Consider the following 27,694-nt stretch of genomic DNA (forward strand, 5'->3'; position numbering starts at 1 on the left):
CGTAAAATGTGAGCATATGTTAGAATGCGCATCGTATAAAACTACGTCGTACAACGTCCTTCGGTATAGTGGTATCGTTTCGTCAACTAATACTCTGACAATTGAGGCATTTTCTTTTCACATGCAAATTAGAAAGCATGTTTGAAATATTGAATCATGAAAATAAATATATGTGTATGTATATAAATGGCATACTATTGTAATACTATTCTGTTTTGTCTGCACATCTCTGTAACCTATATAATTCTATTGTGCATATCATCCCGTTGTTAATTCGGATCTTGTAACATCGGAGTACTGCAGACGGGCTGAATTAGATCACTAGAAATCCGTTGATACGAAGGCATTAATGGCACAACAGTTTTCTGAGAATCTATCATCATATGCCAGCATGTCTGGGTCAGAATAGAACCAAGTACTCCAGGCTTGCAATAGGAATCGGCGTTCGAATTTTTACGATATGTGATATGGCTGATTTTGCATCCTCGTACTGAGACGGCGTAAAGTGTTGCTGATGCTATCAATCACTGGTTACTTGATTCAGACTCGATTGCTTACAAAGCGCCGAAATGTAGATATTCTATTACTTTGATGAGCAACAGTTAAACATACAAAGATATAAGTACATGTACATATACATAAAATTTCATTTCACGTGAATCCGAAACATTCTTACATGTATACCCCAATTCAATTAGTTCTTATGTGTCTAGAATGATAATGTAAACTTATCCGGGTTTTTTTCATATTGAACCTTTAACCTTGAAGTATTAACACGTTGGTTATGATACCAAGCGTACGTAGTTAATTAACTTTGAATTTATATTTGAATTTGAGGACGCACAGTATACTATCTTACGTATTTACACGACTGAGCTCAACGAATACTTTGCGTGTAATTGCAGAGAATGTTATGGTACACCCCTTCAGTAATAACTGAACAGGTGTGTGTTTTTACCTAAGCCGCTATGGTTATCTTTACATGGGATTTACGCGTCCATGCATCAAAATAATTAAAAAAATATCATTCCGCTGTACGTTCTTTTCAATATTGCTGATATATGCCGTCAGTGTTATTGGTCTTCGTGCAATATGTCCTGGGTATTACGGAACAAGACACCGTGAAATTTTCCTTTTAATATCAAAGCAACGCAGAGTCTTTGAAAAAACATGTAATGCCTCGATCGCAGAAAATTCTTCCCTTCCAATAATGGTTAGACCGATTCTCTCACGAATTCTTCGACCTTCGTCCAAGCCATCGACGTCGAACAAGAAATTATTGCAATAAATCTATCAAACTATAAACACCACGTACCTAATTGACTGCCGCTAAATACGTTTTCAACTCATTTTCCTGTTCTTTTATATTAAGAATGTATTAAGGTTTAACCGGCATGATAGAGTACTATATTGTGGTAGAGCGTCCGTATTATAGGTATTAATAGGATTTGGAAAGGCGTAAAGAATTGGCCTCCACTAAGCGTCATCACTTTCCAGCATTTGGCTTGATGGATGGGGAGGATTACGTAAATATTATACCTTGCAGAGGACTTACGCTTCAAGTTCTGCTTCATTAGTAAGAATGCCACCCATCCGTTTTCTACTCAGACACTTGATTGGTTAATGATTGTGCTTGATATATATTGAAAGATAAGGGGCTTATTGACCCGTGTGTGTCCATCTTTTGATCACGTTAAGAACGAGGAATCGCGGATAAACGAGGAACCTGCAGTCGTCATCACTCTATTTTTACATTCTTTATGATTGCCTTTAGCTCGATATGATTATTGATGGAGCGTCGACATATTATTATCCAGACACGTTGTGCAGGAAAAGATATATTCCTTTAAGGAATCTGTAACTGATCGAATTTGTATCAAAATCATTGGATCATCAGAAAATGTGCCACCGATATTTATTTCAGTCGGTTTGTCGTTTTGGTAAGTGAGTAGGTTAGTTTAGCGCCGACCAACAGTGTTTATAAGTTTAATAACGGCTTTTCAGCCTGATGGAAGTTATGCAGATCTTTGACGTTTACCACGTAAAACCCACGACCACGAGAATGATGCTGACAAGAAACATGGTCAGGGTCAACCTAGGGTTCAATTCTGCACAGCGAATTCCGGCGCCTCAGACAACTAGGCTGTCCAGGCCCCGTTTTTACGTGAAGTTATGTTCATTTGTAGATCACACTAGCATCAATAATTTCATTTTATTACAAAATACGTACATATCTGGAGATACAAGACAATTTAAACACATACTAAGTCATATTGAAGTATATTCTACCCAAAAGAGGATAATGACCCTCTGTCATGATTAACTAATAATAATATGAGTCGTGTTGTCCTTAGCTTCTTTTATATAAATTTGATTATTACCTTACCGCTGATTATAACTGAAAACATATTGACTGGATATTGACGTACAAAATCACTCGTTGAAAAGATTATCTGCTACACTTTCATAATTGATCCGTGATTTTAAGTGTTTAATTGAAATTTGACATGTTGCAGATTTTGTTATTGGCCATGCCAATGCAACGAAAATTGTGTGAGAGGCGGATGCTGCCGATAGAGCTGGACATGCTTACCCTTCTCACGAACAGCTGGTGTCTTTACTGAATTTCAGTGATTTTTATTTTAAGTACACATTTTACCACTCTTTTGCATTTTACGCCCAATCGAATCTGTGTCGACAGATAATTAAGACTGAATATTCTCTGGCGTTTTATAATTGAATCATTGCAAGTCAAAGGGCCACGATCCAGCCAGTGTTTACCTTTATCTTTTTCGCGAACACCTGGTGTCATCACTGTTTTTCAGTGGTCCATTCATATAATTTTCCCAGCTATTTTGTCCTTCACGCCAAATTTAATCTGTTTCGGCGGATAATTTGGGCAAGTTATTCTCTTGCATTGACAATTTCTATTCAAATCTCTTTGCCTTCGATGTGGGGCTATCCACTGACAATGATCCTTGGTGTGCTTGCTCACGATCACAAGTTTCACTTTAGTGGTAAACGTCCACGACCTGATTAACCTCGGGCTGTCCTCCCACACTGATCTCACACACCATGATATAACTGAAATACTGAAACACTAGGCCTTACCAAAATCACCCATCAACACCTAAGGATGGTTACCGTAAAGTTATATACTGTGATAAGGACCATGAACATTGTATTGCTAAGCAATATGTTAAAGCTTCGTGCAACTGTGAAGGAAGAACTAGACACATACGTAATCGACAGCGTGAACACCAACCTGTTACATCAGAGTTTGATGACACCCACACAACTGAAATTTGGTCGTATATGTTATTCACCAATCGAAGTACATGTATTATTTAAATACGTAGACAGTGTGACCACTTATACCAATTTTAATTATCGTACTACAGACAGCGTGACATATATCCTGGGGGTACACTTCAACGACTATGATCACTACGTTAAGCAGTGACGTTTACACGTGGATCTGCTTCGGGCTGTATGTCAGAAGATGGCGCCACCAAACGCTGCAACTTCTTTACAACGTAAGTTACAGCCGGAAATACGCAGCCTTGTAATTAGCACTGGCATCTGTATGATCTTCCCTCTCTAGCCTATTTGCAAACATCATGCTTGAGGTAAGCTCAATGAGTTTTCATCAAGTAGATGAGTGTGTTTGGTGCCATAAATTATGAATTATGTCTTTTCAGTCAAGGTAAGAGGCTAACATGGCAACGCTGCATTGCAACGCTTTCAATGTTTATATGTCTTTTCATTTTTTTCATTTTTTTGTGAAGATTATGTGGAATAATAGGTTTTTGTTTGCAACTGCTTGTTAATGTAATAATATACTGAACCGTAAAAGAAACTTCACTTCATGAATTTAATTCATAAAAGTTTCCCGTTGACATATTAATGCCTTTTTTTTAGGCATCCCGTTTTTTTACATCAGTCTGTATGCACATTTAATATTAACGGCTAAAGAGTGACACAACGCAGCGAAACAAACGACCTAATTGCTTTCCATGAAAATAAAATTGCTTTTGCGTTTCCGTGTTCCTTTCCTGATAAACGGCACCCCAATACTTGGATTCAACATTCTTGTATTGATACTAACGCCATGCCAAGACTTTCGAAGAATCAGAGAAACTTTTTCAACCATGCAGTTTAACAACGTTGATCAGTTAAATATAGAAATAAATTTTATCTCATAACTGATGAAGTCGCATCTTATCCTCTGTGGACCAATCCACAACTCCCCTCCTGTTCCCGTACCTTACATGTATGCATCCACCACGCATTGCATCCCGCATCCATAAATCCAGCAAGACACTCTATCTCTCAACGAACTGATCTCTCTATTCCTGATTGCTACTCCTCTATGCCACTATACATTTGTCTCTGTTGTATAAACCCCTGCCATCTGTACACCGAATATCCCGATATATTCTGTCACACACTGTCGCTACATCCACCCATCAACTTTCTCGTTATTCGTCATGACACCCTGCCCTGCTATCCATATATTCATATATGACTACCACTGTCTCCATTTAACAAATCAATCCTCCGACCTTTTATGTTAATATGCAACAAACTGACGTTGTATTCATTCATTTATCTGTCTGAAATTCTTTGTTTCTATCTAACTCTTCGTCCGTCTGTCCGTATCACAATCCATCATTTTGTCACTCTTTTCGCTCATCTGTCATCTGTCCGTCTTTCTCTCCTTCTGCCTAACTGATCGTGATCTGCTTATTGGCTATCTGCCTGATACATTTTCCCACCAAAAATAACAGTCCGCCAATCCCCTCTATCCTTCTATGCAATAATTAACATCAATCATTGTTCTGTACTTCATTTAGATTTGATTTTATCAATTGTTGTTATACATTTTTGAATAATTATTTTTGGGATTATTGTTTGTCTAAGGTGTGTGACTACACAACCACTTGCCTACTTACAATCTTCCTATCCGTGAACCATCTATTCACCCGTCCATCTAGCTATCACTGTTCAACCTACCTACGCGATCCTCGCTATGTTCCATGATTGTTCTCACGTTCATTATAACACTACTGTTGCAACCTGAATCTATGTCTCATCTCCCAGGAAGAAGTTAATTGCATCATTAAGACATATCGTCCTACCCCGCAACTATGTTCTAAGCAAGTCGTATCAATATATAATGCCATACCTTTGTTCCAGTTTCAGTGGGTGGAAACGCCAGACACTCCTCTCATTATGGAAAGAGAGAGAACATCTCACTCACTGGTGCATTATTGAAGAAATGTTGGGATGGATTCAACATAAAACGACTTGGCCTGGCTCTGATTTCCCAACAAGATGGTTTACATCACTCAGACAGACAGACAGACAGACAGACAGACAGACAGACAGACAGACCGATCGATCGAACGAACGAACGAACGAACGAACGGACGGACGGACGGACGGACGGACGGACAGACAGACAGACAGACAGACAGACAGACAGACAGACAGACAGACAGATTTTAATTCAATATAAAATGTCTTTTAGAAAATGGTCAAAAGTAACAAATGTTATATTTGTGATTACACTTTCTAAGTGAAGGCGAGTGTGTGCTGGTGATTAGGTGCGTTACTCTGAGAGTGTGGGTTCGAATCCCGGATGGGACTCTTGAAATCGTTCGTTACTATGAAAGTTTAATCCAAAAATCTACTTTGTTTTAGATTTAGAGAAATGCCACTTTCAGATTTGGCAGCGCTAGAATATATTTAATAAAGAACTAAAACAGTTAGTTTATCTCATATTTTTATAACCCGTTCAAAGGCGTGACTGTGTCTGTGTCACAACTACGAAATTAAAAAAAATGGAAAAAGGTAGTTTAGGTAGTATACGCTCATAGAGTACACTTAAGAACGGAAATAATGCAATTGTTACTCATAATTAGCAATTATGCTATTTTGGTAATAGCGATGAACAGATTTTTCTTTGGAACGAGGCGGATGAGCCTATATCAAGAACAGGTGCCAATGTGTGGTTCCAACTACCACTGAATTTGAGGCTACTTTCAGGTTAACCTCATGAGTGAGTGAGTTGGGTTTAACGCCGTGTCAGCCTAATGTGGGAGGAAAGCCCAAAGTGATGCAGGTCTCAGACGTTTACCACTTCGGTGAAACCCAGGAGCACGGGTATGGTGCTGACAAACCTTGAAACATAATTTGGGCGAGACGGGATTCGAACTCACAAACATGGCCCAGGGGACGCAACTCTGCACAGCGAATGGCGGCGCCTTAGATGACTGGGCCACCCTTCCCGCCGTTAACATCATGATGATATAGGAATGAACGATGACTCGATTCACAGTAAATACTTAACATAAGTACTTAACTATGAATGGGTGGAACGCACTTTACTTGTATAAGCTCTAACTATAATTACAAGGACATTTGAGCTTGACTGAGTCCATGTTGTACGCCATAGAATATTATTAATATTTATGGCTTGACTGAGCCTTTCCCTTACCCGGATCCCCACTGCTTTTCGTGAATAAGTAACCACGATGATATATGTATGTACGATGGGAATGCCACGACACACACATTTGAAACTATTTATTTTGATTTATTATTGATGTTTGTATAATAATTCGTCTTTATAACCTTTAAGCAGAAGACGGTGTAATAAAGAGAATATTAATTAAGTGTTATCATTTTAGATGTAAGATATAATATTAATTGAATAGAAACTATTTAAACAAACTTCGGTGGTAGGGAGCATGCATGAAAACGTCCAATTAGTTTAATCAGGACAGTAGTTTCATAAGGGGTGTTTCAAAACAACGACTTTGGACGTGGGCCAAACAGGCCACGTCATGAGTTTGATAGGATCTTCGTCGAAACATTTTTTCAAAAATGAAAGCTTCAACAGAACGTGTCACATGGGCTTTGACAAGAGTAGATAACAAAAATATCGGCGATAAGAAAACTGATAGAACGTTCGAAAAAGCCATTCATTAGGGAGGGGCAAACCCGTACATACATCTTTAACAGCATGTCTCAAATTCTTTCTGTGTGCGACGTGGCCAAGCTGCATCGTGTTTCTTGTGTATATAGTACCCATGTTAGATTTGGAAGTGTACCAACACGTTATATATACAGGAATACGTTTGCCATGTGTAGCGTTAGTCGATGGATACCATACACGCATAGTTCTGAAGGTACAGGTAATAGCTTCTAAAATACATTCTCCCTTTTGTATAAGCGTAAGATGAGTTTCAATGCCGTATACATTTCCATGTACAATACACAAACGCAAAGTGTATCCCTGACAATCACCATGTGCAAAACACTAACGCAAAGAGTTTTAATCTTTTGCACCTGAGATCATTTCGTTGAAGGGAACACGAGTGGCCAAGTGATTTAAGGCACCGTAACTCCATTAGTCCTGATATCGAATCCACTATCAGCCCAACTGAGATCCCAAATCAGTCCATACCATAACTCTGACCAGGGGTTTAAGCAAAGTGGTAAGCGCCGCAGACTCATCTCTTTGAGCTGTCCTTCGTGTGTTTATCGAGCTGTGTCCACAACTAAGAAAGTATTTTACTTCAGTATCATAATTTACGTCCTAAAGTCGTTACTTCAGTATCAGATGATGTTAAAATTGACATACGTTATGTGTGTAGCCATTAATGCAGGAAATACATACTTATACTTACCTCCTTTACAGAACAAAAAATGTGTAACTCAGATTCATTTTGCCATGCTTTTATTCATAGTAGGTCATGACACATGTCTGCATCTAAAACATGTACTATCGACGCCTTTAATAACAAGTCCCATTTATATGCAAGCTTAGGAATGGTTGTGGGATCGAATCCGATCAGCCGTGATGCTGACACATGCTATGTCAGGACAATGCCGTCCCTCATGCGTTCCGCCAATGTGAGATTACCAGCGTATCTGAAACGTAACTCCTCACACAGCACTCAACCACCGCAAAGACGAAAGCCACTTTGCAAAATATACTTGACTCCTAAGAAAACATCCCAGTTGTAAGGTCTGGAATGAAACCTTACACCAACAGAGATAGGGACTGATTAAAGCACATTCTCATTCAACAGCGACGATGTTAACCAAGGAATCATTGATCTCTGTGTCCTTCCCACAAAGATGCAGAGCTGAGCCTGACGACTTGAACCCCCAAATAGAATTACTCCTACACTACCAACATCCATCTACAATGTGCCATCTGTCATGTGCAACAGACACGACTAATGTGCTATGCAGTGTGAGACTGTGGCATTTAGTTTCGGGTTTTGATCATTTTCAGAAGGTTTATACATATACATACAGTATGCTTTTTTGGTGAATGTACCCTAGGTTAAGCCCCACGGGAAGGGCCAGTTATACACTCATTATATACCACAAAGCTTTGATAACTATCATAATTGACGGAATAAGTGAAATATGAAACATGTACCAACTCAATACCGGACAGCCTCTGTCTATTAACTGTAACACATCTGACATTCGTTCGACACAAAACACCTTCACAAACAGTATGTGCCAATTAAAAAGCCTGTTGTTTGCAAAGAATGCGGGTCATGGCCATGACTAACAAGGGAATATTGAAACTATATACATATTTCGTATAACAAGAGACAGATTGTTCTATTTTTCACTCTTCCATAATTATGATTTTTATCACACCTTCTCATGCAAGTTTCTTGTATGGTAAAGTATTTGGATGTCGATAGGCTTAACGCTATGGGGAACGGTGTGCGGTTATTAAAGTTTCCCCTGATGCTGAAATCGACAACTGGGGATTTGTAAGCAAACAGACTGAAACTAATGGTACGTGTTTTACATTGATATTTGACTAATCGAATCCAAAGTCGCAGATCTGACCTGGCTGTAATAATATGCCATTGTATCCCTGGAGATATGTATCGATACTTTCACGAGGGCATGGGTTGCCCAGTCGCCTAAGGCACCATAATTCGCTGTGCAGATTTGCGTCCCCTGGGCATACCGGAAATATATGATTTTGGGTTCCCCTGTTCGGTCCAGGGGCGGTCGGGTAGCCTAGTGGTTAAAGCGTTCGCTCGTCACGCCGAAGACCCGGGTTCGATTCCCGACATGGGTACAATTTGTGAAGCCCATTTCTGGTGTCCCCCGCCGTGATATTGCTGGAATATTGCTGAAAGCGGCGTAAACCATACTCACTCACTCACTGTTCGGTCCGACCCGTTTCTAGGTTTGTCAGCACCAAAGCCGTGTTCGTGGTTTCACAAATGTGGTACATGTCTGAGACCTGCATTACTTCGAGTGTTCTTCCTATATTAAGCCGAAGCGCCATGACATAACTGGAATAAGGCGTAAAACCAAACTTACTCACTCAATTTTGCAACTAATACTTATTTTCTTCAAAGCAGTATTCGGACACATATTGTCCATTCTCTACGATTCGATTCCAATTCCTGACTATTCAGGCAACGTTACTGTAACTGTTTTTGACACCTGTTGGATTTAGAAGAACAAATACACTTCAACACAGGAACATATGGGTAACAGAATAATGGTTAAATGGTAAGGCGCATAGGTTACCGAGAGAGGCAAAGTAGACATTACTTCACCACTCACTTATTGCTTGAGAAAGAAATAAGTCTTACCGCACCCTATTCGCAAATTATGGACTGCTTTATAACTTGACTAACTTACACTCCTTGAAATGAAATAATGTAGAGGTTGTATAAACATAAATCTGTCAATCTCTCAAGTCACGAAATGCTAAGAGCTAAAAAGGGGATGACGGTTGGTTGTTGGGGATGAGAAGAGGATAGGAGCGGGTTGTTGGATTTAAGAAGGGATAGGAGCGGGTTGTTGGGGTAATTGGTTATGTATCTTGTTCCTGAAAGAGACACTATTTTAAACCACGCACTGATACAAACGGAAATCGGCTATACATGTACGTTATGAGTATATTAGCGTTTACTCCACGTTTTGCAGGACTGACATAATATCCAAACGTTGTAAACCATGAGTAGCATGGCTATTATAAACTGATACCCATGATGACAAATGAAGAATAATATACCCATTGACAGTTCACCAATCGAACCGCTGACAGGATACAAGTAGTTATTCATTACGTCAGAGGCAGCGATTTGTTACAGCGATACCCTATACCTTGGAGTAGGCTTCATTGCAGGTGACCAGTGCAACAATCATTGTACATGTGACACCAAAACAGAGCAACCAAACCCGTATGTGCAGTGTCCGTCAAAAAGTAAGTGGCGCGTCTTTCATCATGGGACGTGTCAGTGGTATAGATAGCAGTTCATTTGTTGTGTTCCCATTGTTGTGTATATGTGAATAAGTCCCGAGGTGATCATAAGGCACTGACCATTTGATATTCAGGGAGTGGAGTGAGGTGGGAGTGGGTCGGAGAATGGAGGGCAGTTTGTCCCTGAAGGGAAGAGCCAACGATTATATTTACTCACAAAACGTTATTTTCAAATCCTGCATGCTGAGCAAACAATGTCCCTTTTTATAAAACCAAAAAACATATTATCCCATCCCTTGGTCCTCCCTCAAAGGGATACGGTTCGTCCAGGCGCCCAAGGTGCTGCAATGTGCCTTCGATGTGCCAGAAATCTATGATCTAGGGTTCGAATCCCGATGCACCCTGATGCTGTTTCTAGGTTATCACCATACCCGTGCTCGTGGATTTCACCAGAGTGGTATGTGTTTAAAAACTGCATCACTTCGGGTTTTCCTCTCTCATCGAGATGACACTCTCTGAAATAACTGAAATATTCTTCAAAGCGCCTTAAAAGTCCGTCTCATTTATTCACAACGATTTATCATTTATTATCGAAATCATAGAGCAATCATGATATTATCTACACGTCACCATGTGTGTCAATTTACTGATCACGGTTGGGTTTGATATCCAGCATGGACAAAAGTGTGAAGTCTTTTCTTTGCGTCAAATAAAGTGATATAAATTGGTTTAAAGAGGCGTTAAAATCCAGTCACTCACTTGTACCCCCATTTCCTTCAACGAATATATATAGAGAATACTACACTCATTCTCGTTAGATACCATTTTTACGAAACGAGTGGACTTTCTATGGTATCTGACCGAGCGAAAGCGAGGTCAGATACCATAGAAAGTTCACGAGTTTCGTAAAAATGGTATCTAACGAGAATGAGTGTGGTATTTTATTTATTACCCACGTTAAATATATATTTAAGTGTAAATACATAACAACTTTCGTTCATTGACAGACCAAACTGAAACCGGTTGCAAAATCTGGTTGCGCATGAATATTGATATATGACCAAATATGGGCATTGTTGACATGTTTATGCATACGCATTAACAACATGCGCCTGCTGTTCTGTTTGCAAACAAACCAGCATCGACGCTCAAGATCCTTTGGAAGAAAGTCTTCAACTTATGGTAATTCAAGCGCCATGTTGTTAGAACGCAGGACACCGAAAAGAAAATTTGAAATGTAACATTAGCGCCGCGCTTTGAATATCGGATCAACAGTCACACGCATCACACTGCCGGGGTCCCGTCTGTGCATTCAAAATGGTTCGGTTTCCTTGATCTATCAGCTGAATTTATATCATGTCCGTACCATTTTGGAAGAGGGAAATCAGACTGTTCGCCAAAGACATTCATGTTAACTGTACCACACGTGAAAATCAACAAACTCAAATCTGCTTGCATGTCAGTGACAGCTTCGAACGATCGAAGGGCAAGGTCGCCAGCGGAATAAGAAAAGACAACCGCGATCCACTCACAGCGTTTTACGCTAGAGATAGGGAATGTTACTGTTCACATTTGGGATGTTTGGGGCCACAAAATTTGAAGTCAAGCACACTTCCACGGAGTTTTCCAGTGATTTGTATCGGAACTGTGAACTGTAAGTGATCTGGTCGTGCTGTCGTGTTCGTTCATTCATGAACAACACCTCCCGAAACAGCGCCATAAAATACGCTTCAAAGGGGACACCGATGGCACAACCGGATCATCCCAAGTAAGTCTAGATATCTGTCCAGATAGTTTAAACAGACTTCATTTCACCACGCTTATCCTTTTACGTTAAATCAAATTGAAAGTTGCGAAAATGGTCGGGTGCGTCACGCTCAAGGGACGCGCTCGATCGGCAGTCGTACATTGTAAATCGATTTATAGATCTAGCTCGATTATATGTCTGTAGGAGCTCTATGCATAACTTATATAGAATGCAAACCGAATTTGATGCGTGTGACTATCTTGTTTGGTTTATAAAGTGTTTGTAAATATCTCTCGTTCTCATGAATTTCTTCAGTTCTGCCTTGTAATCGCAAAATGAATGACGTCTCGCGATTTTTTCTGAATGAAAAAAGTAGTCCCGGTGTGACAGAGGTCACGGTTATCCAATCAAACCGAATAAAACAAGGTCAACCTTGTACGACACACGTGTGACGTACGGATTTAGCATCTTACCACCTGTATCTTCACCACGTGGGTAATAAAATAGTCGAACCCTAGGTCCAATTCTCTGGTTCACAAAGATTTTTCTCCGCGTTAACGTTGTCAGCTGGGAAATTAACACATGTCATACATAGACTCTTATTTATACATAAATAATGAATAGAGCATATCACTGCACTTCATCTGTTCAATTTCTTCATTTGATTGTGAAGACCCTGTGGGGACCAATATTGTCACCTGGCCGAGTGTTGCGTCGGACACGTTGGCTTATCTTCACATCTCATCATAACATTATACAACCGATGAGGTTAGGTCTACCAGGTGTTGACATGCTATATTTTAGCTATTAAGCATATGTTGCTCCCTTACATTGGGAAAGTGCGTACTCCTTGTACGATAAACCTTATAAAATATGCAATCAAAAGTTATAATTGAAATACAAACTTCAAAACATTCCATAATCATAAGAAATATTTTCCAAAAGCAGAGTCCTTTGCACGATTCCGACTTTATCATAAGCATGAGTTTATGAATCACTATCACATAGTGAGGATACCGGGTGTTCGCGAAAAGGTAAGCAAATCCTGAACCCAAACTGGCACCCGTCACAAACACAGACAAAGGTAAGTAAGTTGTTTAACCGAAACAAACACGGAATCATATGGTACACGTCAAAATAGGGAATTGCATCGCACAACTTTTTTATCACTGATGTGTCAAATTGGGAAATGTCCTCCCAGTGTCTACCATAAAACGTTTGGAAACAACATTTGAAAAAGACAATTTCTCCGGCTTGGAGATCATTATTATTTAGTTGGTCATAATGGTTCTTAAGAAGACATAAATTACTTTTTCACAATGTCCCAGGATGACGCCGTATCAAGACTCTAAATCATTGATCCTGCAGTCATTGGCATTACGTCATTGGCATTATCAAGTACCCTTTTGTAAGGATCTGGCATTGATATGTTTGGTATTCAACTTCGTATTTCATGTTACGTTACAGCCAATTTATTTTGGTTATGTTTTAATATGTACCAGCGCGCTGTTGCCACGGCCATAATGCATTTCTCCTATGTGTCTGGCTCTTATCAAACACGTAAATGCATAGAAATATAAATGAAAACCGCATCCAGGTATCATCAGACACATATTCTGACGGTGTGGTTCGAGTTTGGAAAACAAGCAATAAACCGCAGACATGCCCATCCCTGAGCATGTTTATAATAACAACCGCATCTGTAGCTAGACGTCATACACTCTGTATTGCCTGGTATCTTCAACTCTCTTTAAACTCTTAAAGATCAAATCTATTATATCCGAGGTGTATTTACCAACTGGTTTACCCTCATACAAAGTGCGAACCTCTTGGGAGCATATTGGCCGTGTGTTTCAACTCGGGTAAATGAACCCCAGATTCCTGGTTCGATTTACGTTTGATGAAAAGGCGTGGAAACCATTTAAATAACATATTTAAGCAACACATAATTGATCTTTCGGTTCTACTCGGTCCCTTCATATATCTAACTAGATGTCTCAGTACTCAATATGATCGATGTGAAACGTTATTCAGTAACGTAATACTCGTATCGATTAAATAAATGATTAGTTAGTTAATGATACGGGTATTTGCAGAATGGGTATGAACTGTATTTATAAAACCGTTTGACAACTATCAGCGTGCAGTGAAGTATGTTCATATATTCCGAAATTCGATTCTGATTCTAGAATTAATAACAGAAGTGCCCAGCTTAGTAGTAACAGAACAAGAGATTGCTTCATTAGGAAGAAAGAATCAAGATAAGGTAAAATATTGATACTAGCCTTTATGATGAATTTAACGAGTCTCGGGTCACGCCTTGCTGCCAAATCAAACGGTCAGAAGGACGTTTATGACCTTCGTTTACAACACCTGGACGCTTACACTACTAAACGTCTCTTTGATCACTTCTTCAAGCACTGGAGGAAGGGTAATAACACCACTGATGGGCCACCAAGTATGATTAATGACGAATTTAGTTTAAATCCACAAGAGTAATGAACCGTTAAGCACGTGATGAAATTAACTATCCACGGAGAAAGCGCCATTAGTATTTCAGGATAGTTAGATTTCAATTAGTTCATGGGTATAGCGCCCACATGTATATGAAAAGCCCGTGACTTAAATTTAACATATGCTAGATAATATATCAATCCTTCAAAGGGAAAGATATATTAACTGATATTTACATTTACGTTATTGGTTAAAGAAACGCAGGACACAGATAGAAGTCACCATGTATTTATCTCCGATAGCCCATGAAATGGTTACAATGAATTAAAAAAAATCATAATGATTGTATAAAGAAAATTCATTATGTCGGGTTAATGCATTCTGGTGAGAGTATATACACTGGTATACCCTACATAAGCATGTTTCCGTTGTCTTAATTCCCAGAACCTAATTGAAACTAAGGTAATATTTCTTTTGAAGTTTTCTTTAGAATACAAATTCTTCGTAAAACTGACCATCAACTTCAGTACGCCTGATCATTAAGGGCAGATACGTACATAAAAAAACGACTCAACTTACCTCAGCTTTCAAGAAGTTCTCATCGCGAAGAACACACACTTCACAAAGCAAATGCCTGTAACATGTGTCTTAAGATACGGGATTTCGATCGAACAAGGATAGTGCTGTGAGGCTACGCACGGAAGATGCTCGCTCGCCGATATCTATCCGCCAGAGAAAAATCCACCATACCGTGCACGTGTTTTCTGGTGCTATCCCTACATGCTTTGCAGCTTTACAATGTCTGAGTAACAGCATGCCGTGAATACTATGAAGAGAGACCATACAGCTTAGAATGTTAATCAGAGTTCAGCTATTGGCCAACGAAGTCGCTTGATCTAAACTCCACGTGGAACGGAGCGAATGGGAATTTACTGCTGAGGCGGCGGGTTGAGAGAACTAAGCTAACGTTTGGTGATATTTCCTCCGGCGACAGGCTTTTGTTGATCTGAATGTTTCGGGGCTGTCCATGTGTGATAGCTTTTCAAGTGACAAGTGTTACATCTTGCTAATTAGACAGCATGGTCGGTGGCCCAAATGACGGACTACAGCTGTGGCCTTTTTTGTAAGAGTGGGCGTCCCATCGAGAAGCAGTTCTTTATGCAACTAGTGACCCTATCGGTGTTCTTTTATCACAGCCAATACAGAAATATTGGTACGCCTATCAATCGATACATTACGTTAATATTATTTCTTTCTTAAAGAATTTTTTACAATAACAAGAAGTATTGGTAATGATACGTTGCTGACCTAATAGGAGTATATTCTTGCTCATAACAAATGTCTTCTTCACGATGCTAGTATATTCTTGCTCATAACAAATGTCTTCTTCGCGATGCTGATCACGTAGTGGATGGTCCTATAGTCAACCTTCCGTTTGTGTCGCGCAATATTCCGTCAGCTCATGTCTTTGGTGTCTACGTTTCACAACTTTTTGAGTTGCTGCTTTTTCAAACAGCGTCATATCATTCTTGCTCCAAAGTTGTCCGGGGCGGTCGGGTAGCCTAATGGTTAAAGCGTTCGCTCGTCACGCCGCAGACCCGGGTTCGATTCTCTACATGGGTACAATGTGTGAAGCCCATTTCTGATGCCCCCAACCTTGATATTGATGGAATATTGCTAAAAGCTGCTCACTCATGATCACTCACTCTAAGGTTGTCTGATCAGGGTTACAACACTCAAGGTCACAATAAAGTTTTTAAAAAGCTTTATGGCAGACATGTGGAGGACAGGTCCAAGATACAAAATATATCTGATGACTTGTACCATATGTTTCAAAGTTTTTCAGGTGAACAGATGACTTGCCTTTGCTTGTTTTTGTGACGATTGCCACCGATTGGGAAGAATTCGCTTACCAACCAACACCCGGTATCATCACTTTTTGATAGTACATGCTTATGATATAGTCGGAATCGTACAATGGACTCTACTGTTAGTGAATGTGTGAGTTTTTGTTAAAGCCGCTTTGAACAGTATTCCATTTTATTCACAGCGTGTCCGCTTGATGTGGGAGGAAAGCCCGAAGTGATGCAGCTCTCAGACGTTTACCACTTTTGTGAAACCCTCACGCACGGATGTTGTGCTGTCCTGGAAACATAATCGAGGCGCAACGGGATTCGAACCCAAGATGATAGGTTTCTGGGTGATCTAGGTGATCAGTGGTCGCAACTACGTAATTGCGAGACCTTAGATGAATAAGCCATCCGTTTTCCCGACTAATCATGGAAAGGGTTTCGTTGCTTTTATTTATGTCCATCATTAAAAGACTTAAAGTGAATATATTTGCATACAACATTCGCTATGCGAGTGGACTATTAATCATAGTCAAGAGTGAATGGTGAATGGTCATATAAACAATAATAAAAACTTAATATTTATTCAATTATTGTGGACCTAAGAGCAAATCCATTAATCCGTTGCATTAAAATTGCACAGAGCAGTACTACTGAACCTTTTACGTTATGAAGCTTAAGGCAAATGAACCAATTTTCATATATTTTATTAAATGTGTAACAGTTTGAGGCCTCATCTATCTTAAACAATAACCAACAAAACTTTTCAACAAGCATTGAATTTGTGTGACACGTATACCTCGTAAATTCAACACCAACACTTGTAACCACTCGCAATCGCAATTGATCTAGTAATGTTTCATAGCGTAGTAGTAAATATTGTAACAGACTCAATTACACACGTCTCAGAGGTTTAATTAATGATGGCGGCATCCTGAAGGTCGATGCGAAAGAATCCATTAATCTTCATGTTGTAAGTGTACACACAGCATGTGTGGAAACTAGTCGCCTCTTCTACTACTACTACTACTACTATTACTATTACTGCGCACTTATCATGAGTTTTTGCAGTAGGTTGGTCTGTACTTTCCATGACTAATGGCTGTGATTCAGTGACAAGTGCCGGTAGACAAGATTGTTTCCAGCAAGAAACTAACAAAATCTCTCTCCATAATAGATCATGATTCCTCTTCTGCACCGAGTTAATAGGTTTTAATGCCAATTTCAACTGGATTTCAGTCATATGACGATGTATTAATGAACGAGAAAAGTCAAAGGTGTCTGGTCGGACACGTTTACCTCCTTGCTACCCCAACAACCCTGGTTTTGTACAGACAGATCCGGAATCACAACCAAGGCAACCATTTTTGATTCGAACCAATGACCATCAACTGATCCTGGCATGGCTGAAAGACATAGATAGATTGCTAGAATGTTCCCTTTGACACATTTGACAAATTTGTATATATACGAATGTTTTAAACATGTCCAAATGGTTTATTGAAATTAAAAATGTGTGATTATATGTCAAACACTAACGGTCTTGATGATTATTTCAAAGATGAAAGCAGGTGATATATAAATGCAAAATTTACATTTCTGCGTACATGTGCTTCACATTTTATCCTGCATCAGAACTAATTGTCATATGACTGATTAGAATTCAATAAACTGCAGTGATACGGAATACACTGTGGCGCAGTTACGACACAAACTAATTTGAATGCCACGTGACATTTTTCCAGTTTGTAAACAAATGCTGAACAGAGCAGACATTGCTAATCTCAATGTGAAGTACAGTTGGTGAGCGCAACTGAGTTGAGCTGTCCAACTACAATCGCGACAGTTACGAATGTTACGCAAGTAACATGCAATGACAGAAATGAGCAATAAGAGAGTGAGATACGCATAAAGACAAACAAATATTGCACTGTAGCTTGTTATGACGTAGTTGAAACGAGAAAATATAGTCCTTTTTCACATGCCGATCTATGTAGGGGTAAGGATAATGCAATATACATCGTTAAAACGATACTTATGTTATTCTCGGTCAAGAGAAATGTACAGTGCCATCCATATCAATTAGCCTATACTAAAAGTTTGTTATGGACTGAGATTGGTATATGTTGTTATACATGAAGTAAAGTGTTATTCGGCCAAAGAAGATGAACATTAACCAATGAATGCAGCACTATATTATACGTATTCAAATGGCTTATTGAAATCTAAAGTGTGTTATGCTATCAAAGATGAAAGAATGAGACATAACCAGACATACATTTATATGTATGATTCACATGGAATTATGAACACGTTATTCCCAATTTAGTGGCCTAAATTTATGTAAACTGAAACAGTACAAGCATAAAAACACCATCCATGTTCATTGAGGATACACTATGCACTCAAACTGTTTCATAACCATTACTGACAATTGTTTTCTTCCAACATCCCAGATTGATACGGTTGTCAGCGTGGACAGAATCATGTAAGAACGTTAAACGGAAAGCAATCGACTGACGTGAGCAGGTCCAATGTAATAACTCTAACTTGCCAGTGAATTGTAGTGATCGTCCACGAAACACACCAAAACCACGTTACATAAACAGGGTTTTGGAGCTTTCGTCATGCCAGTCTATATAATATCAATTACAGACAACGATGGACATGAAGCGGATGTTATTTTATATTTAAATATTTGCTTTCAAATCAAAGCAAACGTCTGGCTTCGGTACGATGGTTAAAATCGTGAAGGGAAATCGTTCACAACCTAAAACGAAGATGACTTCTTGTCCATGTCATTCCTTGTGGAAATGGTTATAACTTTCAGGATGTTTCTTTGTCCTGAACGCACAATTATCTTCTACAGCAGGTCATGATGCGAAAAACATGTCACAATCTACCACTGAGATTGCTTTTAAAATGTAAATAGACATAAAGTGTGTAATCCCTTTGAGAAATTGAGCACGCAAAGGCATGCGTATGATTGATTTTAGGTTTGTCACGAAGTGACCGATCCGTGAGATTTAACATGACTCCAAACGTTGTTTTTTTTGTTTTTAACACTTCCGATATACACGATTTGATATGACATTAATTGCAACACACCTTGTATAAATGATAAAAAGAGAGTATGATGAACAAATGGTTTGACAGAAAAATACACTATTTCACATTATGTTATGTTACGGTATGTCATTCCTTTCACCTTATATATTCCGTCTTTACCAAAATTCAAATTATACAATAATGTAATTTAATTGTACAAACAGAAATAATTAGTCTGACGATTGACAGAACGTCACCAATACTGGCATTGTTCACAATGCGAATCATGAAACATCAACATACATTCTTCAAAAACAGAAACGCACAGGTAGATTTTTAGTAATTTCTTTGTTTCTAATAAAGTCGATATTTTTAATTTCATATCACAGATACAAATATGAAGTTTTGGAGCTCGATAGCCACATGTTGTCGTTGTATAAAGGCATTGAAACTGTTCATGTACATGTCACATAAGGCCGTAAGGTTGCGCTGAACTCAGTATCTCGGGTGACCGCCCCGGGCAATCACGGCTCTGCATCTCCCCTGGCACTGACTGGATAAGTGTACGAATTCTGTCCTGCGGAATTCCGTGCCATTCTGCGCCCTTCTGCTTGTAACGCGTTGGCTAGCTGTGGGGGTGTCTGCGGCGTGTTCTGACGTTGACGTACACGATCGCGTTCATCCCAGGGGTGCTCGATTGGGTTGAGATCTGGAGATCTCGACGGCCAGGGCAAGCTGTTGATGTTGGCAAATGAGGCAGTCCACCTTGACACGAGCTGTGTGCGGTGGAGCGTTGTCCTGTTGAAACAGCTCCATCTGGCGGTCAATCATTGGAAGTGGGTGAGGTTGAAGAATTGGATTCATGAAGGGATTTGCTGTCAAATTTCCCTGAACCACAACCAAGTCAGGATTTACACACACACACACACACCCCCCACCCCACCCCCCCCCCCCCCCCCCACATCCCAGACCCATCTCCCCCCCCCCCCCCCCACCCCACCCCCGCACACCCCAAATGTGAAAACATCGTCGTTTAAGACTTTGGAAATCGATAATGGCTGCGTTTGGGCGCACCGTTTGTCGAATACAAGGCCAACAAAATTTTCAGATATCCAATTTATATACTGGATTTTTTGTGTGTCAGGCTCAATGAACTTCATACTACTTGTGCGTTTCTTTTTTTGAAGAGTGCATCTTACATAATCAATTTTGTGTTCATGATTGATGTTGTAATCGTCTTAATATCATTAAGAACCAGTCATATGCAGAAATAATGCTGCAGTTTTGTATTTAGGTTCCTTTCAAGTATAGCAAAATGAAAAAGGCAGGGTCGCGATGTTCCACGTACATGAAAATATTCTTTAAAATATAGTATGTTTAAAACGTTTTCAAAGTATCTTTGCTTCACATCTTCTTGAAACGATATTTGATAGAAGTTGATATATCAAACATTCAAGTAATCGTTATAAATACATGCGACCAAAATATTTCAACAAATTTAAGAAACACAAACCAAAAGTAGAGTCCAATGTACCTTTTGACCAATGAGTCACTATCAAATAGTAATGATACTGGAAGTGCGCGAAGAAGGGAGCGTATCCAGTCCAACAGGTGGCAACCGTTACAAACACATGAAAATGCGAAAATCAATTCTTCACATGAAAAAATCTGATGCATGAGGTACAAGTCAAAATAGGTAATTACATCAGACATCATTTTTGTCACTGATACGTCCAATTTGGAAATGTCCTCCACATGTCTACCATAACACGTTTTTAAAGAGCTTTACTGAAGGTGTGAATGTGGAATCGTGATCAAATAACTTGTGAGCAAGAGTCATGTGACGCTCTTTGAAATCACCGTAGAAATGAGCATGCTTGATCGTGTCTCAAAATTTTGAGATGTAAAGGCTTGAGCTGTTCGATTATTGCACGACATGAAGGGAAAGTTGTCTTTACAAAAGCTAAAGTCATCGCTTTTGACATACAATCTTTTTGTTATTCTTTTTGCATGGGTCTAAATATGAAATAGAGGAGGCGGTTTCACTGGTGTGTTTTATTTCTTGTTCAGGTGGTTAAATCAGTGGAAGGGAATTGGCTATTTGACCGTTATTGAACGATATCAGATAATCGTTATGTCTGAAGCTTAATTTAAACTTCTTGGCCAAATTCCCTTGTTTTGATTTTGCAATTCCGAGCAGAATTTCATAATCATGTGCATATAGAAACAGATCAGCCAGAAGGGGAGCCTAATTTGTGACAAGGAGACGCCTACTTTTATCCTCCATGTACATGTCTTATCCTCAAATTCCACATATATTTTATCAATGAGTGAGTGAGTTGGATTTTACGCCGCTTTTAGCAATATTCCAGCCATATCACGGCGGGGGACACCAGAAATGGGCTTCACACATTGTAACCATGTCGGTAATCGAGCCCGGGTCTTCGGCGTGACGAGCGAACGCTTTAACCACTAGGCTACCCAACCGCCCCTTTAATAAACGAGGAAGTCCAGAATTTCACGTATTGTTTTCTCAGCAAACTTCAGATGACACTTGACGAATTGTACTAACCTCTGAAGATAGACTGACTGACTGACTGAGTATTGTTTTACGCCGCTTTTAGCAATATTCCAGCAATATCACGGCGGGGGACACCAGAAATGGGCTTCACACATTGTACCCATGTCGGGAATCGAACCCGGGTCTTCGGCGTGACGAGCGAACGCTTTAACCACTGGGCTACCCGACCGCCCCCCTGAAGATAGAGATGTAACCATATCTATAGACACCACGCTTAGTACACAATATCAGATAAAATGAAAACAAATGAAGCATGGATCAAGGAATGAAGTTTTCCCTTAAGTTTGTCGTGTGAGATAGTTGTGCACAAAGTTGAAAAATGGAATGGCTTGACATAATTGAACTTGGTGTTTTTCCAAGTTTTTGAAAAATTAATACGCATGGTATTAATTTGACTTGTCTCAAGTACTTACTGTGATAATGAAGAAAGTCCCTCATTGATTGTACTGAGGAGAACGGCTACTCGTTGACACAAGGATTTGGTGGTACGTTTGCTGGACCCAGCAATATATCCTCTCATTGTACATTGTATATCTCTCATTATGGAGCTTTAGAATCCCGTACAAAAGAGAAATGGTAATGATTTCATTTTGTTTTGAGTCAAGTCAAAAGTTGATGGTAGCGATGTATGGTTTTTTTTCTGATTTCTTCCTCAGTGAACATACTTTCGTACATGTGACATTGTTTGTTAGATTATTTATGGCATTAAATGTCACCTTTAGATTTTACATTTAATGGTTATATTTTTATAAAGATAGTAGACAAACATATTTTGTAAACGTTTTCAGTTTTACAGTAGTGTTTTGTTACAAGTGTTGTGCAAGCAAATGTTGAAAAGGATAAACTGCCGATGAAAATAGTATACATTGTAAGATTGTGAATAGGTTTTAATATTTTGGCTAATTAAAGCTGAATGTTAGCTTGAAAACGTTTGCCTAGACACACTCATCATTAGTCACGAGTTGAGCGACATTGGCAACGGAGTGATTCAGCAACGAGAGCATGTTCAATCCTCTCCATCATGATGGTCGGATGCGGGTATATCGACGGAGAGGGTAACGAATTCTCTTGGATGCGTCCAAGAGATTCACCTTTTTAGAGACAATGGCGTCATGGTGTTAGGTGAGATTTGCGATGAATGGAAGTCACAGATAGATCATCTCTGGGAACATCTTGGGCAACAATTTACAGCATCTGGAACGTGCGTTATTAGAGGAGTGGGAGTGCATACCCCATGACGTCATCAGGAGGTCAACCTCATCGATGAGGCGTCATGTCCAAGCAAATATGGACGCCCGAGATATTGATATCATAACCGACGTGCCATGAAAGCACTCGGAAGCACTTTTAACAGACTTTCAACATGTGTTTTTATTGTGAAAAGTGTGACATCCTATGTGTATTTGGATGATTAAACTGCAAAATACACTTTCAAATAGAATGTGTACGTTTTCTGACTTTCCTTTTTTAGAAAATCCTAGTAGGTTATATCTTTTTTACTGCGGGGCAGTTGTCTAGGACAATCTGACACAGCAGCTTGCTAGATATAGATGAGTATGTTAATGAGTACATCCCAGGTAAAACAATGGTACTATCGAGTTGCCCATCTGCTTGCTGCGTATGTGGAATGAGCGATGTTCCTGTCGGCTCCTCGCCGTATTACATAGCTTAGCAGGGAAGCTGCAACAGGAGAAGAGAACAAAGAGGAGAACCTTGAACCATATCGTTGCATCGGAGCATGAGGTATCCTAGAAACACGCGGCACAGTTTCTGCGTGGGTACTTACAAATAAACTGTCTTAACAACCTGTGAGACATCAACAAAACGTCACTGGACTTTAACATGTGATGGACGAGTCAGTAGACAAAACCAAACCGAAGAATGTCAGCGTTAGAAATGATACATCCTTGTGGAGCGGGCCCCGCCTTGGTTTCTATGTATCATCATGGTTGTGTTTAGAAATGAGAAATGCTAGAAAGAGAGAAAGAGTGACTTGGTCTCAACGCTGCTTTGAAGAGTATTTCAGTTAAATATCGACGTGTCAGCTCTGTGTGAGAATAAAGCTCCAAGTCCCACATTTTACTACTTTCGTGCAATACACGAGCAGGGACATGGTACTAACAAACAAAACACAATCAGAGTGAAGCTGAGATTCAAAAGCGCTTTCATCTGATCCTGGCACGTCAAGGGAGGCAACGTTCCACTACGACTTGCGCTGCGTAGTCAAAAAGGACGCCAGTGCCCCCGTTATGACATGTGGGAATTAACATGCGTTAATATTATGACATACTTATATTATTATGCTCTGAAAGCTCTACGCAGTGTTATGACTGAGCTGTATACTACACCATGTAAAATACCATGAGGCGATCGCCTACATCCGTACTGAAAAAATAATTGAACATCGAGTTTCTATTTGATAATGATTCATAGACCCAAGCTCATGATAAAGTCGGAATCGTACATTCGACTCATCGCTGAGATGCCTTATGAATATGGGACTAGGTTTTGCCGCTTTTATTAAACTCACTAACAAGGCTAATGCAACAGCGAATGTGATGATGCCCCAAAAATGAAAGCCACGAATCACTTCATTCACAAGCCATGATATAGTTAAAATGTTCTCATAAGGTGTTGGTCGGGATTGCAAAAGGAGCACTATCACCTGATTCCAGTCAAGGTCTGGCACGGATTGTGAAATTCTATACCCTTGCATCTTGCCTCATGCTGCTTGTTGCGACATTTGACGTCATTTATACTGCAACGACGTCATTGTGAAATGTTTTGATAAAGCATGAATATTATTATTAATAATCATTGAAATATGTGCGTGTCGTGACAGACGAAATACAAACTGCCTGGTTGTGCTGAAAGCTTTCACAGTTGGGTGGTCAAACTATAATTGTTATGTAACAGCATCAAATAGAAAGTGGGATAGCTTCACAACCAGCCTCTTGACTCGAGCTTATGGGTCGCGTCAGCAGGACACAAGTGCCACAATGTTGTGATAAACTAATATTTTGATGAAACCTATGAAGCCTGGGTATGGTGCTTTCAGACCGATAGTAAGAAAAGTGGCGAGGCTGGGTCAACAGTTTCTGGTTGCACTATGACGAACACATTTTGATCCAATGAATCTCCTCCTAATAATACGTTTCAAACTTGTATTACACAGTCTAACGAGTCAACAGGCTGAAATTACAGTTCATTTAAAAGCAATTAATTAACTTTCTATACGTATATTTCAAAAACGGATAGATCGCCTGTCGACTGCAGTTCCTAATTCATTAGGTAGGTGGGTAATTTAAGACTCTACCAGATGAAATATGCATAAATTATCTTTGTTAAAAAGCATAAATAACCTACAATTTATTATGCATTACGTCGTCTTTCCTTCAAAAGACATCCCTCCCAGCGCCTCGTGGGATTCTTCCGTCGATCAAATGTGAATTGCCATCTCCGCTGAGTTATTTCTTTTCCAAGACGACGTTCAATTACGTGTTCATATTGTTGAGCAGGTGTCGGCCCATTCGTTGCACATCTTGAAATAAAAAAGGACACATATATATGTAGGCATATTTTACATGATACATGGCAAACAACAGCCACTAAAACGAATACATTTCAGTATAATGTATACATATTCCAATGTTGTTTTGTCAATGGAGCGTCTTTCCTGACAGTGTACTGATCCATATATGATCTAAAGTGAGTGTTTAATGATTCGTCACCCTTACTTGTACAATATTTCAATACCAGAGGACATATGAGGACACCAGCTTTGAATTGTTCGGCGACGGGTCATAAGGAACACACGTATTCTCAGTTAATGACATGTCAGACGATTGCAATTCGTGTGAGTCCAAAGACTGTCATCAGTAAATTATGGAAACAGGAACACTGTAACTACAGGGTAATTATGAGTGAATGGATTATTCTTTCCCTGTTGTTAGTTGTTGTTTGTTTTGCAGCCACTTTAATATGGCATCCATGATTGAACTATAATATTCATTGTATGTGCTGGAACGTTGTGGTGTCCTTTCTGCGAAATAAACTACCTATCACCTGATCATCTGACCCCGAGGGTATCTGGTTATTCGATTGAAAGGGCACAGGATGTAAATGGTCAGGTTACAATTGCAATTATGCAGGGAATACAACAATGCTTGTCTTTCATCGTATAACTACATGTGTATATTACTAAAGAACGAAATTCAAAACATGAAAATATAATCAGCTTAAGAAAAAACATCTCTCTTTTACGAGGGGTTACTGAAAAGTACTGAGCTTAACTATGGTGGGCTGCTTTGGTGGAGTTTGTTGCTAATTATATTCCACCATAATCCCCTCCCCACGCTTGCCAACGAGGCTGGAGTGCCCGAATCCTACTTCGTGCAAAAGTCTTCCTCCTGGTTGTGTAGTCTTCCACAATGGGCATTACGTCATTATCATTTGCATCCTGCTTGCCAGACACAACGAGTTCATTCTTCAATGTTGGGAAGAGTGGATTCTGACGGTGCCAAATATGGTGAATACTGAAGGTGTTCAAAGCCACAGCAAGGGAGACGCCATACTTGTGCACATGTGCATGGCACAACATAACTTTCCTGACTTTTGCACGACTTTTAGCCTTGATTTTCTCACAAAGTTGCCTAAGCAGATTGGCATAATGTTGGTCATTACTGGTGTGACCTTTCGGGAAGTCCACGAGTAGAATTCCTTCGGAATCCAAGAAATCACCTTGACAGCTGATGGAACAGACTTTGCCTTCTTCAGAGGAAGAGACCGAAGATGTTTCCACTGCTCTGACAAATGGTATTTAGTCGGTGGCCGATAGTGGGGAACCCAAGACTCATCTGTGGTTACAAATCACTCAACAACATCAGCTGGGTTTGTTTCAAAACTACATATATTCTCACGAGAGATGACGAACCTGGAGTGTTTCCGATCAGGAGGCAGGAGCCATGGAATCCAGCGTGCTGAAACTTTGTCATGCTCAGTACATTCCTCATAATGATCCCTCATGAGTGATGTCTACAGTAATTGTTATGTGACGTGTGGTGAGTCGTCGATCATCCAGTTGAAGGTCTTCCTGATCGTGAATTATTCTGAAGGCTTTCTCGTCCGCTCTTGAACTCCGCCGCCTACCTCTTAGTAGTGGTAAAGGAAAGAACTTCATCCTCGACATGGATGGCTGTTAGAGTTAGCCCTTTCAGTTGGAGATCCTCGATGAAAGCCAGTAGCTCATGTTGTCCAACAAATACCTAGTCACTTTAATTCCTCCAGAAATATGCTGCCTGAATGTGAATTTAGTTTAAATGCAGCCTGTAAGCATTGGTAGGTGCAAACTTATAAGAGTGTACGATAGATAATTCATAGTAAGGCTCACACGCGTAAGGCACCACTCATACGTAACAGTAAATGACTATATCTTTCCTTTATATATAAACAATGACGATTACAATGGCAAATACGAAATCGAAACAAATGCCAAAATATCCAATGTTTATCGTATTGGAACTGACGAGAACTGATTGGTTTTTACATAAGACCAGGCTGAGTTGTCCCAGCATGGAGTGTTGTTCATGCTGTCAAACACTGTGTTTCCCGGGCCGGCCAGGATTCTTTACAGCCGCCGACAAATACCTGGAGTACTGCTGACCGCTGTGTGAAACAACATTCCAACTTCGTTACAGTTAGTAGAGGACGGGGTATCCAAAGGAGTGCTTTGTATACAAGTACATGTA

At 39.7% G+C, this 27,694-nt stretch overlaps 1 protein-coding gene across 3 annotated transcripts in view; it reads right to left on the reverse strand.

The window, feature by feature from the left end:
* The window catches only part of LOC139479774 (orexin receptor type 2-like), an 86,697-nt gene extending 61,305 nt beyond the window's left edge, over positions 1-25,392 (reverse strand). Inside the window, exon 1 of one of the 3 annotated variants that reach the window (XM_071262644.1) lies at positions 25,314-25,392. The gene's annotated coding sequence lies outside the window, so the exon portion shown is untranslated. Of the gene's footprint in view, positions 1-5,188; positions 5,226-15,047; positions 15,316-25,313 lie in introns of those variants that run through there. The other 2 variants (XM_071262642.1, XM_071262645.1) reach the window with 2 other exon arrangements.
* Between the last annotated feature and the right edge of the window lie 2,302 nt (positions 25,393-27,694).

This window comes from Haliotis cracherodii, unplaced genomic scaffold, assembly GCF_022045235.1.
Source record: "Haliotis cracherodii isolate W230 unplaced genomic scaffold, xgHalCrac1.p SCAF_4, whole genome shotgun sequence".
NCBI classification, from domain to species: domain Eukaryota; kingdom Metazoa; phylum Mollusca; class Gastropoda; order Lepetellida; family Haliotidae; genus Haliotis; species Haliotis cracherodii.